The following is a 17,151-nucleotide window of genomic DNA, read 5'->3' on the forward strand; positions in this document are numbered from 1 at the left end:
ACATTTCAACGTAGTTTCTATGACATGCGTCCCATAAAAATACTGGTAGCCTTCATGTGTGTAGATTTATTTTATGTTGGCCAATCAAAATGGCAAAGAGGCCACTGCATCGCAGTGCTAGCTGTGCCACCAGAGACTCTGGGTTCGAGCCCAGGCTCTGTCGCAGTCAGCCGCAACCGGGAGGTCCATGGGGCGACGTATAATTGGCCTAGCGTCGTCCGGGTTAGGGAGGGTTTGGCCGGTAGGGATGTCCTTGTCTCATCGCACACTAGCGACTCCTGTGGTGGACCGGGTGCAGTGCGCGCTAGTCTGTTATATAGGATGATAAATCATTTTGTGTCTGCTACAAATTAGCTAGTCTTGGTTGTAGCTGAGTTGCCTTGGCTACTGCGTCCCTGCTTCTCTCTCTCTCCCATCTGCTCGACTCCTCCACAGCTGCAGCAATAGAGCGCTACCCTCTCTCCCTTGCGCAGCAGTCCTCAAGTTAAAAACATAACTTCATTTTGAATATCCAGATATCCGAGAAAAAACGTAGGATACTATTCGATTATTATTATAATAAAATTGTTTCAAACCCCCATCCCTACTTCAGACAATCACAGATTATAAAGGGGAAACCAGCCACATCGTGGACACCAATGCCTTACTTTCAGACAAGCGTACACGTTCTTCGCCCACTTGTATGAAAACAACACAGAACTACCATCGGGACCCTGCTGCTTATGAGGACTGCGGGCTCCAGATCTCTGTAGTCGACGTGATTAGAATTTTCAAGAGTGTTAACCCTCGTAAGGCTGCCGGCCTGGACGGCATACCAAGCAGCGTCCTCAGTGCATGCGCCCACCAGCAGGCTGGAGTATTTACGAACATATTCAACCTCTCCTTATCCCAGTTGGTTGTCCCCACTATCTTCAAGATGTCTGCCATTGTTTCTGTACCCAAGCAAGTTAACGTTACTGAACTAAATGACAATCACCCCGTAGCACTCACCTCTGCCATCATGAAGTTCTTTAAGAGGCTAGACCAGGACCATATAACCTCCACCTTGCCCCGACACCTAGACCCACTACAATTTGCATACCACTCCAACAGTTCCACGGACGACACAATCGCCATTGCACTGCACACTGCCCTATTCCACCTGGACAAAAATAATAACTACATGAGAATGCTGTTCATTGACTACAGCTCTGCTTTCAACACAATAGTGCCCTCCAAGTTTGTCACTAAGCTCAGGGCCCTGGGTGAACTACTAATGAACTACTCCCTGTGCAACTGGGTCCTGCACTTCCTGATGGGCCGACTCCAGGTGGTGAGGGTAGACAACAACACCTCCGCCACGCTGATCCCCAACACGGGGGTCCCACAGAGGTGTGTGCTCAGCCCCCTCCTGTACTCTCTGTTCACCCATGACTGCGTGGCTACGCACGACTCCAACTCAATCACCAAGTTTGCTGACGACACGACAGTGGTAGGCCTGATTACCAACAACGACAAGACAGCCTACAAGGAGAAGGTGAAAGCCCTGGCAGAGTGTTGCCAGGAAAATAAGGTGAGAGCCTGATCAACAACTTCTCTCCCATGGCCATTAGACTGTTGAACAGCCATCACTAGCCGGCTACCTGCTAGGTACTCAGCCCTTCACCTTGAGACTAATGCCTCATGAATATAGAGTCATTGAACGCATATTCTGTTTAGATACTGTTGTTTACTTAGTGTGTATGCATATACTGTATTCTTGACATAGCTTATCCTAATATACTTTGTAATGTACATGAAAAAAAAAAATATATCCAAATAATATACTGTCTATAGATACCACGTTTTTATATTCTGAATTGTCACACATACACCATGTATTTATATTCTGAATTCTCACACATGCTCACTCTAATATAGCTACTTTAGATAGTTATTTCTTGTTTTTTGTATTTGCGAGACATTCTGATGCACTGTTGCAGCTAGTAATATAAGCATTTCACTGCACCTGCCATATAACACCTGTGTATGCAACCAATGATTTGATTTGAACATGAGGTATGCTATCCCCTTACTAATACAGCCATTGAGTTACATATTTTGATGTCAAAGGCTACAGACTGAATGAAAGAGTTCAATCATTTGTCAATTACACTGAGTGTGCAAAACATTAAGAATGCCTTCCCTTCCTAAGAATGCCCCCCCCCCCCCCGCCCTCAGAACAGCCTCAATTCATCGGGGCATGGACTCAAAAGCGATCCACAGAGATGCTGGCCCATGTTGACTCCAATTCTTCCCAACAGTTGTGTCAAGTTGGCTGGATGTCCTTTAGATGGTCGACCGGTCTTGATACAGACGGAAACTGTTGAACATGAAAAACCTAGCAGTGTTCCAGTTCTTGACACAAACCGGTGCGCCTGGCACCTACTACCATACCCCGTTCAAATGCAGTTAAATATTTTGTCTTGCCCATTCACCCTCTGAATGGCACACATACACAGTCCATGTCTCAATTGTCTCAAGGATGAAAAATTATTTTTTAATCTGTCTCCTCCCCTTCATCTACAGTGATTGAAGTGGATTCAACAAGTGACATCAATAACGGATCGTAGCATTCACCTGCTCAGTTTATGTCATGGAAAGAGCAGGTGTTCTTAATGTTGTGTACACTCAGTGCATAGCTACTGCACTTCAGAGAACCCTAACGGCCTCTTAAAGGGTATGATTCACCAAAAAGTGAGTAAAATTGTTTTCAGAAAAAGGTCAATGGAACATGTCTTTGAACACATTTTACTTACAGTATATCGCAAAAAAAAAAAAAAAATACTGGTCAGGTTCAGTTTCAGATTAAGATTTCCCGCTGTATAACTGGATAGATTGATATACTACAGTGCAACTGAGGACAGCAAATCTGGTTGTAAATCTGGAGAACCAAAACATTTTAATCATCTACCACACAGTAGTAAAGACACCAGCATGACATCTGTCATTCAGCTGAAGAGTAATGTAGGTCAGGCAGCTTGTTTATTCTTTCTCTCACAAAACCACAGGCATTATTAAATACTGCAGCTTCCTGCAGTATAAGTCCAGTCATACTTACTAAGGACACCTCACCATGCCCTTCCCTGGGTAGGTGCGACGTTGCTCCCAAGGTGGTGATAATGATGATGAATTTTGGCACACCAGGAAGTCTGTCCCGTGCCATACAGTAGGAACAGCGGAGATTGGATTAGCCGACTGTCAGTCAATCATGTGGGTGTTGATGTGAGCCCACCATGAAACATCCAAACAGATGGCTTGCCATTAAGGCTTTCAGAATGCACCCCCACCCAGACCAGCCTGGCTGTGGACATGCACACTGGTTAAGATACAGTAAGCTCCTTAGTTTATGTCCATGCCTTTCAATAATGTGGTTCTCTATAGCAACACATCACTATTATTATTTTGTATTGATTCATCAAAAACATTGTGAAGGCCCCCTCTAATGGGCCATGTCAATGCTATGATCTATACAATAGGTAAAACAGCTGATTTTGTTTGTAGATAATGTTGAAAATGATTTAATGTGACTTAATGAGTTTCCTACCCATAAATCCCAGCTAGCTGAGCGATGGGTCTATTTTGGGGCAGGGCAAGCAACGACCCCCCTACACCAAAACAAGCAGCAGAGTAGAGGAGGAGACTAGAGTCCAAGCAGAGCAGGTGTCTCTTGTGACATCTGCCTCAGTTCACTAGGGAACCACAAGCACCCTGCAGCAACATTCAGCCCTGACAATGCCACTGAAGTGCCCTGCTCTATCTTCATATAAATAAGGTATTTGTTTCCATGTTTCTATGTGCTGGGATCCATTCAGATGTGTCACAATATATTTTTCATATTTTTGTGTAGCGATGGTTCATTATTTTCAGAGTGGAATTATTTCTTTTGTTTTAGACATTTTTAGGAAATGGTGGATTTGCATCATGACTATGTGTTGCAAAAATGCTTAGTTTAATGAATCACTGTGTTCTCTCAGTATATCATTTCATTGTATGAACTGAAGCAGCTACAATTCAGAATGCAGAGACAAAGTATTTTTTCTAAACTAAAACCCCCTCAAAGGATAGATTCAATCTCATGTAATATTGATGCGTTCATATTTGTTAATCAACCCAATTTCCTTTTGTATTTAATCAGGCTGACAAGACAAACCCACAAGACTGTTTACCCAGACAAACTATTGATCCGTCCAGGTCCGTGTTAAATTGACCCAGGAGCATCTTATAAAGAGACAGTCATTGTTGAGCATTTGCCTTGAATCTGTGTCCCTCTCCTTTACCAAGACCTGGCTTATCAGATTATCAGAAAGCCTGTTGTTAGTTACAGTTTGTAGGGTTTTACAGGGATATATATATATATTATATTTTGTGTATTTGTTGTAATCGCTCATTGATCTGATGAGGATAGAGTGGCGATGTGCTTATGGACATGGATTAAAATAATGTCAGTGACAGAGAGGGCGGGGATAGAGAGTGGTGGAATGGCAACTTGAGTGAGATTGACGAGGAATTTAAGGCGAATAAGGGCCACAGGAAGGAGCCCCTCACAGAAGTTCAGGCTATGCTCACGACGAGTGATATTGAATCCCAGTCCAAGCGTGTCCTCCTGTAAATAAATATCTAGGTTTGTGTCACAGATGGCACCCTCTGTCCTGTATAGTGCACTATATAGGAAATGGGTGCGAATTGACTCAAAAGCTATGCCAACAAAGAGACCAGTTGCTTTATCAGTTTAATCTGGGCCATTATTTCAGAGGTAGAGCAGCTCAAGGTAAAATCACTTTAGTATTCCATGCATACACTCACTGTGACTAAGAAGGGCGGCCATATTTTTTTTTTGTTGTTGAAAATTGTTTTCTAAAAGGTCACTGAGATGAGTTCTTCCAATCGTATTTTAAGTTCTGGTATATTTTAATGAGTACAATGCACACTGTAGACATAATAATGACTCAGAGCCAGGTCTTATTTGTCCTCTCTCTCATGCATAGGTTGCTCTTTTCTGACAGGTTTCCAAGCAATTTCATTCAGCTCCCAATCTTGGTATTTTTTAAATGACAAAGCGTAATTGTTTATCTTTCAGCTGGGCAAATGAGATACTCTAAAACCCAAGTGTCGGGATATGAAATTGATCTTTGGCCATGGCCGGGAAACAGGCCTTGTGTATTAAGCAGCTTTAGGTGTCTCCCAGGTCTTGAGTTATCTCTGTGTCTGGTAGCATGTGGTAGCCTGGAGAACAGGGAGAGCATGTGACCTCTGTGCTGGGTGGAGGAGGGTCCCAGCTTATTTTAGGGCAGGGGGACTTGAGACTGAAGCCCGTTGCTGATCTGGCATCAGTCTGTCTGGGGAACGGATTAAGGGTGAGTGTAGAGGTGAAGGTCTTTAGACAGATCAGCAGCCCGTGGACTGCCCTAGTATGATCTTCACATGCAAACATGGATTATCCAGTCCTCAGATCCAAACAAGGGTGGTTTCTTGACACAGTTCATTTTCATGTCTCCGACATGGTTATTGTGTCGTTGAGTTTATACAACAATCTTTTAGAATGTAGAGGTGTTACATTGTGGGATATAGGCCAGTAAATGACCTTGTGTGGGTAACTGACATTGAGCCGTGAATGGATTAGAGCCATCCATGGCATGTGCAGCAAACCATGTCATCTTCTTATCCATTTTTTATTTCAAAAGGTTCACACATGCCTAAGCCATTTATAGCAGTGATTTAGACAAAATGCTCCACAAAACAGGGTTTCCTTTAAGCTTGTCCCCAGGGAGCGCAACCTCGGAAGTCAGTAGGTTTTAGTTACTGCAGTCTTTGGCTTGTTCCGTCTCAAGTTCAATATTGTTTTAATAATGAGCACTTGGACTTGAGAGTTCTCTACACACTTCACCATGTTAACTTGTGTGTATATTTGATTGTGTCGAGCACTACCTGCATGTTTATACAATCATTTAAAATGATGCGAATATGATCAAATGTGATATGATAAAAATCCTTTGAACAGTCAAGTAAGGCGAGCTATGAAAAGTATTGGCTAAATGGGGGATGAGTACAGCTGTGATGGAAGCGTGTTCAAGTATGGGGGATGGGGCACACTCACACAAAACACACACAACCCCCGAGCAACCAGATATGGTGGAGATTTTGTTCTCTTTTGAATAGTTAATGAGCTTAGCATGAATGTGCGGGATGAGACGACCGGTACAGTGGTTAGGATAGAGGGAGGAAGCCCTGAGAATGCCGTATGGCTTATGGGCTGCCAAAGATAACAGGCAGAACAATGCCTGGGGGGGGGGGTTAGGAGAGAGAGAGAGAGAGAGAGAGAGAGAGAGAGAGAGAGAGAGAGAGAGAGAGAGAGAGAGAGAGAGAGAGAGAGAGAGAGAGAGAGAGAGAGAGAGAGAGAGAGAGAGAGAGAGAGAGAGAGAGAGAGAGAGAGAGAGAGAGAGAGAGAGAGAGAGAGAGAGAGAGAGAGAGAGAGAGAGAGAGAGAGAGAGAGAGAGAGAGAGAGAGAGAGAGAGAGAGAGAGAGAGAGAGAGAGAGAGAGAGAGAGAGAGAGAGAGAGAGAGAGAGAGAGAGAGAGAGAGAGAGAGAGAGAGAGAGAGAGAGAGAGAGAGAATCCTCAGTGGGAGAAGCTCTTAGAGGTATTTGATTGCAGAATTACCCCCACTTTACCTTGGCATGCTTGTAGGTCACACTCCACACATGGGGGAAGTTGGTCTGCGTGCTTGAAGACGAGGAGGCATTATTATGGCATCCCGTTTAGAGAGCGTTGAGAGCGAACAAGCACAGGAGGATAGCACTTTACTTGATCAATGCTGCTTTCCTGTAGCCTTTCATATGTCTTCCGTTAATATTACCACGGTCAAGAAAGGGAGATATTTGAGATTCGGCCACCTTGTTCTATGTTCAGTAACTCACACGGTATCAATGAGAGTGCAGCAGACGATTAACGTAATGCTCACTCACTTTGACATAACATAATGCAGAGGGAAAAAAAGTTAGGAACGGTTTCTGCTCCGGTACATGTTTGCACATCGCCCCAAAACAAAAGGATAAGGCCTCCACGTTTCTGTTCACCAACATTCATCATTCATTGTAACAATTGACACTGTGTTCAGGCACAGGATAAAAATAAATGCCTTTCTCATACATGAAATGTAATCATGCATCAGTGAGACATTTCCAAAGTTCCCATGGAAATCAGTGAATGGAGCATGTATTAGTGGGCTACAGAGCAGAGAGATGTCGACTGAACAAAGCCTATAGGCCATTAATGAACATCCATTAAGTTGTTGAAGCTGTGGAGGCTTCACGTTAATGTACGCCGCCGCGTGGTCCTTTCATTGCCATCAGATTCGAACGTTTAATGGCTCAGATTTTCACTCTCTATTTTTATCCCCCAGTAATCATCACACGGTACACTACTTTTGACCAGGACTCACAGCAAATCATCATCATACAGCACAGTGTAGGACGCAGTACTGAACTCATTCTTCATCTCTCTATTCACTTTTAAAGCACACTTATCTAAGCAAGCAAGTGAATGCGTGTATGTTCTTAATAATCACAGTCTTAACAAGTAGCTGATTTGGTTCACGAGTGTCAAGAGTCTGTTCTTAGTTACAGTGTTGCAAAAACGTTGACAAATGGTGTTACTCCATAGCAAGGTGAGTGTGGAGGTTGTCTTATTCAAGTATAGTTAAACGTGAATACTTCAACAGTCTAATGTGGTCTCTTGATTGACAGTTGGACTGGTGCGTTGGCTCCAGTCTCCAAAGTCAAGGTTCTGCTTCCCAAATGATACCATATTCCCTACAAAGTGCACTTTTGACCAGAGCCCTATGGGCCCTAGTCAAAAGTAGTGTAATGTATAGGGAATAGGGTGAGATGTGGGACATATCCAAGCTCTGCTACAGTTACATCTAGTGCTAGCTAATACTACAGTTACATCTAGTGCTAGCTAATACTACAGTTACATCTAGCGCTAGCTAATACTACAGTTACATCTAGCGCTAGCTAATACTACAGTTACATCTAGCGCTAGCTAATACTACAGTTACATCTAGCGCTAGCTAATACTACAGTTACATCTAGCGCTAGCTAATACTACAGTTACATCTAGCGCTAGCTAATACTACAGTACCTTCAGACAGTATTCACACCTCTTGACTTTTTCCACATTTTGTTGTGTCACAGCCTGAATTTAAAATTGATTAAATTGACATTTGGTGTCACTGGCCTACACATAATACCCCATAATGTCAAAGTGGAATGATGTTTTTAGACATATTTACAAATTAATAAAAAATGAATAAGTTCAGCCTAAATAAGTCCAGGAGTAAATTTGTGCTTAACAAGTCACACAATAAGTTGCATGGACTCACTCTTTATGCAATAATAGTGTTTAACAGGATTTTGAATGACTACCTCATGTCTGTACCACACACATATCTGTAAGGTCACCCAGTTGAGCAGGGAATTTCAAACACAGATTCAACCACAAAGACCAGGGAGGTTTTCCAATGCCTCGCAAAGAAGGGCACCTATTGGTTGATGGGTAACGTTTAAAAAAAGCAGACATTGAACATCCCTTTGAGCATGGTGAAGTTATTAAGTTATTAAGTTATTAACCTTTTGGATTTTGTAACAATACCCCCAGTCACTACAAAGAGACAGGCGTCCTTCCCAACTCAGTTGACGGAGAGGAAGGAAACCGCTTAGGGATTTCACCATGAGGCCAATGGTGAATTTAAAACAGTTACAGAGTTTAATGACTGTGATAGGAGAAAACTGAGGATGGATCAACAACATTGTAGTTACTCCACAATACTAACCTAAATGACAAAGTGAAAAGAAGGAAGCCTGTCAAGAATTAAAATATTCCAAAACATGCATCTTGTTTGCAAAAAGGCACTGAAGTAAAACTGCAAAAAATATATATTTGTGGCATAGAATCATCACAGCTCTGCAGATTTTGTTGGGTAGATACAGAATCAATAGACCACTTGTTCTGGTATTGCCCTCAGGTAGCCTGTTTCTGGTCTCAGGTTCAGGAATGGCTGAAAAAGCATAACATTAATCTAAAACTGACCCTAGAAATAGCATTGTTGGGAGATCTGGAGAGACCTGGTCAGTCAGTTACTAATATACTAATACTCTTAGTAAAATGATTTGTCTTCAACTCGCAATCTGTGGATTCTCTTCGATTAGATAGATTCAAATTGTATGTTGAACATCTCAGCATAGTTGAAAGATATATGGCATGTAGAAATCCAATGAGGGAGGCCAGCAGAAATAGGTGGGATTAACTGGGGGAAACTGAGGGTTGGGATGTGGAACTAGAGACAAGTGGGAGTGAAGAGTGTGGGTGGGGGATAGAATGACAGTCTAAGATAAAAAATAAAAAATGAAGTCAAAATAAACCCAAAATAAAGTACTTTGAATGACACGGAGGGGGAACGCTGTTACATCCAATGCTTGTTTGCCACAGGCTGATGTCGCACTTACACATGCATACACACACTCGCATTCAAAAGCACACGTGCACACACAGACACACTTGTAAATAGTGGCACACATGCACTCAGATGCATACAGTCGGCCTTGCTGTTTAGATTTTAGTTTTTCTCTTTTTTCCTCTTTTGTTCATTTTGTTGGTTATTGGCATATTGGCGGGGGGGGGGGGGAGACTTCGGGGGGGGGGTCTTGGATGGTTGAGGGGCAGTTCTCGGGGAACTGAACTGTGGGGAGATTTGTAATCGCTGCCAAGGGTGATTCTAACATGACTCAGGGGTGTGAATACTTACTGTACGTAAGTTAAATATTTCATTTTCAAAAAATTTGAAAAAATTTCTAAAAACATGTTTTCACTTTGTCATTATGGGGTATTGTGTGTAAATGGGTGAGAAAAACTATACATTTAATACATTTTGAATTCAGGCTGTAACACAAGAAAAAGTAGAATAAGTCAAGGGATATGACAACTTTCTGAAGGCACTGTACCTAGAAAAAAAATGAAATATATGTTTCTGACAAAAGAGTGACTGTCAGCAGGTATTGTTCCACTGACTTACATTTAAGTCATTTTGCAGACTCTCTTATCCATAGCAATTAGGTTTAAGTGCCTTGCTCAAGGGCACATCGACATAATTTACACCTAGTCGGCTCAGGGATTTAAACCAGCAATCTTTCAGTTACTAGGCAGCTGTGAAGACTGAGAGGTTAGGTGAAAATGTTGAATAGCCTATTATTAAGTAACACATGAATAAACAGAGTAGATCATTAATTCCCCAAATATTCCCAAATCAAATCGGTTCCTCCTTCAGAATATGAAAAATATTTGTGAATTTTATGTCTGGCAACTCTTTGCGAGGTCAATGCAATTAAATTCAAATAACTTTATTTGTCCCCTTAGTGGCAAGTCTTTTAGGGATATAGTGGTGCTTCAAAAATGACAAACAGGCACATAAATAAGCCTGCATCAGTTTGAGTCTAGACATAATGTACAGCGCCTTGCGAAAGTATTTGGCCCCCTTGAACTTTGCGACCTTTTGCCACATTTCAGGCTTCAAACATAAAGATATTAAACTGTATTTTTTTGTGAAGAATCAACAACAAGTGGGACACAATCATGAAGTGGAACGACATTTATTGGATATTTCAAACTTTTTTAACAAATCAAAAACTGAAAAATTGGGGGTGCAAAATTATTCAGCCCCTTTACTTTCAGTGCAGCAAACTCTCTCCAGAAGTTCAGTGAGGATCTCTGAATGATCCAATGTTGACCTAAATGACTAATGATGATAAATACAATCCACCTGTGTGTAATCAAGTCTCCGTATAAATGCACCTGCACTGTGATAGTCTCAGAGGTCCGTTAAAAGCGCAGAGAGCATCATGAAGAACAAGGAACACACCAGGCAGGTCCGAGATACTGTTGTGAAGAAGTTTAAAGCCGGATTTGGATACAAAAAGATTTCCCAAGCTTTAAACATCCCAAGGAGCACTGTGCAAGCGATAATATTGAAATGGAAGGAGTATCAGACCACTGCAAATCTACCAAGACCTGGCCGTCCCTCTAAACTTTCAGCTCATACAAGGAGAAGACTGATCAGAGATGCAGCCAAGAGGCTCATGATCACTCTGGATGAACTGCAGAGATCTACAGCTGAGGTGGGAGACTCTGTCCATAGGACAACAATCAGTCGTATATTGCACAAATCTGGCCTTTATGGAGGAGTGGCAAGAAGAAAGCCATTTCTTAAAGATATCCATAAAAAGTGTTGTTTAAAGTTTGCCACAAGCCACCTGGGAGACACACCAAACATGTGGAAGAAGGTGCTCTGGTCAGATGAAACCAAAATTGAACTTTTTGGCAACAATGCAAAACGTTATGTTTGGCGTAAAAGCAACACAGCTGAACACACCATCCCCACTGTCAAACATGGTGGTGGCAGCATCATGGTTTGGGCCTGCTTTTCTTCAGCAGGGACAGGGAAGATGGTTAAACTTGATGGGAAGATGGATGGAGCCAAATACAGGACCATTCTGGAAGAAAACCTGATGGAGTCTGCAAAAGACCTGAGACTGGGACGGAGATTTGTCTTCCAACAAGACAATGATCCAAAACATAAAGCAAAATCTACAATGGAATGGTTCAAAAATAAACATATCCAGGTGTTAGAATGGCCAAGTCAAAGTCCAGACCTGAATCCAATCGAGAATCTGTGGAAAGAACTGAAAATTGCTGTTCACAAATGCTCTCCATCCAACCTCACTGAGCTCGAGCTGTTTTGCAAGGAGGAATGGGAAAATGTTTCAGTCTCTCGATGTGCAAAACTGATAGAGACATACCCCAAGCGACTTACAGCTGTAATCGCAGCAAAAGGTGGCGCTACAAAGTATTAACTTAAGGGGGCTGAATAATTTTGCACGCCCAATTTTTCAGTTTTTAATTTGTTAAAAAAGTTTGAAATATCCAATAAATGTCGTTCCACTTCATGATTGTGTCCAACTTGTTGTTGATTCTTCACAAAAAAATACAGTTTAATATCTTTATGTTTGAAGCCTGAAATGGGGCAAAAGGTCGCAAAGTTCAAGGGGGCCGAATACTTTCGCAAGGCACTGTAGATGTTGCTGTTGTCTTTTCTCAATGCTATGCTGTTGCCTTGAATAACATACACACACTACAGTCGTTTAGAGGAAATAGATTAGCAATGTTCTCATCAGTGACATGAGACTAACAGCAGCAATTATGTCCTTTTTAAGTCTGTTACCTTTGTCAATCAATTGAAAAAGAGAGAGAGAACCAGACTGAGACAGTGAAAGCGAGAGAGAGAGAGAAAGAGAGCGATATATAAAGAAAGGGAGAGAAACAGACAGGCAGAGGTAGAGAAAGAGAGAAAGTAGTTAGCTCGGCCTTGTCTGACACATAACTATCTAATCACGCCAAATCCAAATGGCCCAGCTCCATGGCTGCTTGGCACCGTGAGCTGGCACAGCCAGAACTCATCTGGCCCCTAGTTCCTCTGGATTGAGCTAAATACACACTGAGAGGGGGCTTCAACTCACTACAGTCAAGTGCTTTTGGCAATCAAGGAAAGAAGGACAGAAAAAACACCTTGAAAAAACACGCTTTTCTGTCTCTGGTTTCCATGGGCACAAGCAGTGGGTTGTGTTGTGTGTGTCACAGTGGACCAGGTATTGCTGTAGCTGTAAGGACAATTTCCTCAAGCTCAATTACATCTTTGTGTTTTACATCAGCTGGTAACTTTGTATGACCTGTTGTCGACCACCTCCATTAAGAAGTGTGTTTTCTCCTCTCCTACTCCTGGCCAGTTTGATTATATGATATGAAACCGGTGCCTATTCCAATCCAGGGCCCGTATTCATAAAGCATGTCAGAGTAGGATTGCTGATCTAGGATCAGGTCCTCCCTGTTCATATAACCTTATTAATGATGATCGAAAAGGAAAATGGATCCGGGAACAGTACTCCTACTCTGAGACGCTTCATGAATACAGGCCTAGACCTATTTTTTTTTCTGAGAGAGTGTGGCACGGATCATCTGCCAGTTGAAGTGCCAAGAGTGCCAGCTTCATTAGTGTGTGTGTGTCTGTGCGCCAGCTCCTTTTCATCCTGCAGAACAAACGGCTGCATTATTCAACCTGCCATCTCATCTTTCACTACAGTGGGCTACAGAGCCCAGATATCACCGTGCCAGCAGGCTTGCCCCGGCCACCGTCTCACAGTTTATCTGAGTCCCAAATGCCACCCTGTTCCGTATATAGTGCACCACTTCTGACCAGAGCCCTATTGGACATGATCAAAAGTAATGCACTACATAGAGAATAGGGTACCATTTGGGAAACACCCATTCTGTTCACTACAAGGCAATAGGATATGTGTGAATCACCAATGTCCAGTATTGATGCCACTGCTTCACACCCAACAACATTAGTTCAAGCCAGGCCAAAAATAATAATACACATTTCAGAACTGTCAAATCTAGTCAACACAGCAGTTTTACTGTTGTGTGTTTTGCAGATTTATGTGTTGGTAACCTCATCCCCAGGCTCTGCTAACGCATATAGGGTTCGACAGAGAGAGACGGCTGGTGGACCGGATTAATGTTATGGTAATAACCATAACACTGTTCAGTAAGGACTGTTGACTTGTGGTGTGTTGGAGTGGTGCTATGTATGCTGATAAGCCAGGCACTGAGGAACCAGCCCAGACTGTCAGGCCAGTTGATCCCTCCCAGCAGCAGCAGCCCATCCCATTCCTCACCAGAGGATGAATGAATGTGTTTACATGGCATACTTGGCCACATAGACACAGTGCACTTTGCTTTAAGTAGCTTTTAAAGCCTTAGCTCCATTCTGTCCTGCTTGTGTTAATGGCCAAGTGATGATGTTAGGAGGTCAGGCGAGGTGGCAAGGCGGTAGGGCTGCAGTGCCAGTATCTCAGCATGGTAATGGAGTCTGCATAGCTAGTGTGATGTGTTATTACATCCACAGTTGAATCCCATCACGCCGTAATGTTGTGTAGTGGGGGTAATGGCTGGGAAGGGTTCAGACCTGGGTTCAAATACTGTTTGACATTTTTCAAATTCTTTGAGCATTTTTCAAACTCTAGCCTGCCAGGTGGACGGGGCTTTTGGGACTAGTCCATTAAGCCAGGCAAGCTCAATGAAGCACAGATAAAAAATGACAAATGATTTCAAATAGTAGTTTAACCCAGGTCTGGTAAGTGCGCCCATTTGTCTGTCTGCTGCGGACTGGAGGCAAGATAGGATTTGGTCTCACCCTATTGCTGTAGAGAAAATATATATCAACCTCTTTGCTTCTGTCCTGGCAGAACTCAGTTGATGAGGTTATTATCCGTATTCATAAAGCATCTCATAGTATGAATGCGGATCTAGGATCAGGTACACTCTGTCCATATAAAATACTGTTCATTATGAAGTAAAATGCAATGCCGGTCCTAGATCAATACTTCTACTCTGATACAAACGGCTCCAGATTTCCTGTTTTTAGTGAAGTGGCCCCTAGCCACTTGGCTCAGCATGACTGTTTGTTACTTGTGAGGAGATTCAGCCACAGTTTCACTGTCATACACAGAATCATTAGAATTAGAGCAAGTACCCCACACAGAATAAAATTTGTGAAAAAGTGTGATCGTTGTACAAACATTTAGACCGATTTTGTTATACAGTACAGTGAGGGAAAATAGTATTTGATCCCTTGCTGATTTTGTACGTTTGCCCACTGACAAAGAAATGATCCGTCTATAATTTTAATGGTAGGTTTATTTGAACAGTGAGAGACAGAATAACAACAAAAAAATCCAGAAAAACGCATGTCAAAAATGTTATAAATTGATTCGCATTTGAATTGATTTGCATTTTAATCCCTCGCTGTATATGGCAGCGTTCCTCAACTGGCAGCCTGGCCCACTGGTGGTTTTGTTTGGCCCCCAAACTTTTCTGAAAAAAAAAATTGTATTTTATTTTTTAGAATTTATAGAATTTTCATTGTTGGACATAAAAGACTGTACACTAGGAAATCAGCTCTAAAGTTATTTTAATTCAGAAAATCTGTTCCCAAGTTTTCACACGCATAATAGACATGATCGTATACAAATGTAAGCAAGTTATGAAATTATTATCTTCGTCACATATTATATCCGTTTGGGCTTCTTGCGGTCAATTTGACATCTTATTAGAAAATGCTGTCTCAGACACTGCTTCAGAATCTCCCATAAGTGTTCAATTGGGATGAGAGCGGCAGGTCGCCTAGTGGTTAGAGCGTTGGACTAGTTAACCGAAAGGTTGTGAGATCGAATCCCCGAGGGAGACAAGGTAAAAATCTGTTTTTCTGCCCCTGAACAAAACAGTTAACCCACTGTTCCTAGGCCGTCATTGAAAATAAGAATTTGTTCTTAACTGACTGGTTAAATAAAGGTCAAATAAAAACATGGCCATAGGGTTCTGATCAAAGGTAGTGCTCCTTATTAGGAAATAGGGTGCCATTTAGGATCTCAGTTCCTCTCAGATGGATCTTTCACACTTAATGCAGGGGACAGTGATGAATCTAAATGTGTCTGACTGTCTGTGATCCATATAGTAGTCTGTATGTCAGGTCATTGTGGTAATTGGAATTGACTCTATAGGCCACTGGAGAGCTTAAACAGTCCTCCAGGCCAGTGTGTTTGTGGAAGCGATTGGCAGCAAGTGTCCTATTTAATGATTTGCCTAAAGGAACGTAACTAACTGGTAGTATGTCTCCATTGGGTGTTAGCTAGGTATCAATGTCAAAGACAGTTATGAGGCACTGCTAATTTGAAATAGGCTATCATGTTATTTTTATTTCCATTATTAATGTTTCAGATTATGAGCAATTATAAGGGAAGACAAGAGAACAAATTAATGTGGCCCTATTTGAATGTGTCTAAGACTGAGACAGAGGTTGTATCTTCCAGACCTGGGTTAAAATACTATTTTAAATATCTCAATTGCTTTCACATGCATTTCGAAGTAAGTAGTCAGATATAAAAAATAAAAAAAGGAAAGTGGAAAGTGTTGACGTGCGTTTGAAAATATTCAGATACACTGACTCCCATGCACTTAACCCAGGTATTTGAAAAAAAAGTATTTGAAATAAGAATGAGAAAATACTTTAAAATAGTATGCTATTTATAGGAAAGTATTTGATAAAACTTTCAAATACTTCCAATAGAAGTAACTGATTAAGATCGCATTATTTGAAAATGCTCAAATACACAGAAAATAAGTATTTAAATAACACAATCAAACACACATAACTGCCAAAATAAAGGAAACACCAACATAAAGTGTCTTAATAGGGCGTAGAGCGACCACGAACCAGACAGCTTCAATGCACCTTGGCATAGATCTTTGGAACACTATTGGAGGGATGCAAACAGCATTTTTCCGCACAAAATACCATCATTTTGTGTTTTGTTGATGGTGTTGGAAAACGCTGTCTCAGACACTGCTCCAGAATCTCCCATAAGTGTTCAATTGGGATGAGATCTGGTGACTGAGACGGCCATGGCATATGGTTTACATAGTTTCCATGTTCATCAAACCATTCAGTGACCACTTGTGCTCTTTGGATGGGAGAATTATCATCCTATGGCGGCGTAGCCATGGTAGCCAAAATATTGGCCCGGCATTTTTTAAATAAATAACCCTAAGCATGATGGGATGTTAATTCCTGAATAAACTCAGGAACCATACTTGTGTGGAAGCACCTGCTTTCAATATAAACTGAGTGTACAAAACATTAGGAACACCTTCCTAATATTGAGAGGCACCCCCTTTTGCTCTCAGAACAGCCTCAATTGTCAGGGCATGGACTCTACAAGGTGTCAAAAGCGTTCCACAGGGATGCTGTCCTATGTTGACTCCGAAGCTTCCCACAATTGTTTCAAGTTGGCTGGATGGCCTTGAGCGTGAAAAATCCCAGCGTTGCAGCTCTTGACACACTCAAACCGGTGCACCTGGGATCTACTACCATACACTGTTCAAAGGCAATTCAATATTTTGTCTTGCCCATTCACCCTCTGAATGGCACCCAAACACAATCCATGTCTCAAGACTTAAAAATCATT

The 17,151-nt window shown here is 41.9% G+C and overlaps 1 protein-coding gene across 2 annotated transcripts in view; it reads left to right on the forward strand.

The window, feature by feature from the left end:
- Positions 1–3,638: 3,638 nt before the first annotated feature.
- The window catches only part of LOC110525909 (tenascin), a 109,511-nt gene continuing 95,998 nt past the window's right edge, over positions 3,639–17,151 (forward strand). For both annotated transcript variants that reach the window (XM_021606412.3, XM_090237895.1), the window contains exon 1: positions 3,639–3,793. The gene's annotated coding sequence lies outside the window, so the exon portion shown is untranslated. The remainder of the gene's footprint in view (positions 3,794–17,151) is intronic.

The sequence above is a fragment of the Oncorhynchus mykiss genome, chromosome 6 (assembly GCF_057628025.1).
Source record: "Oncorhynchus mykiss isolate SJ-2025 chromosome 6, ASM5762802v1, whole genome shotgun sequence".
In the NCBI taxonomy this organism is placed as follows: Eukaryota; Metazoa; Chordata; class Actinopteri; order Salmoniformes; family Salmonidae; genus Oncorhynchus; species Oncorhynchus mykiss.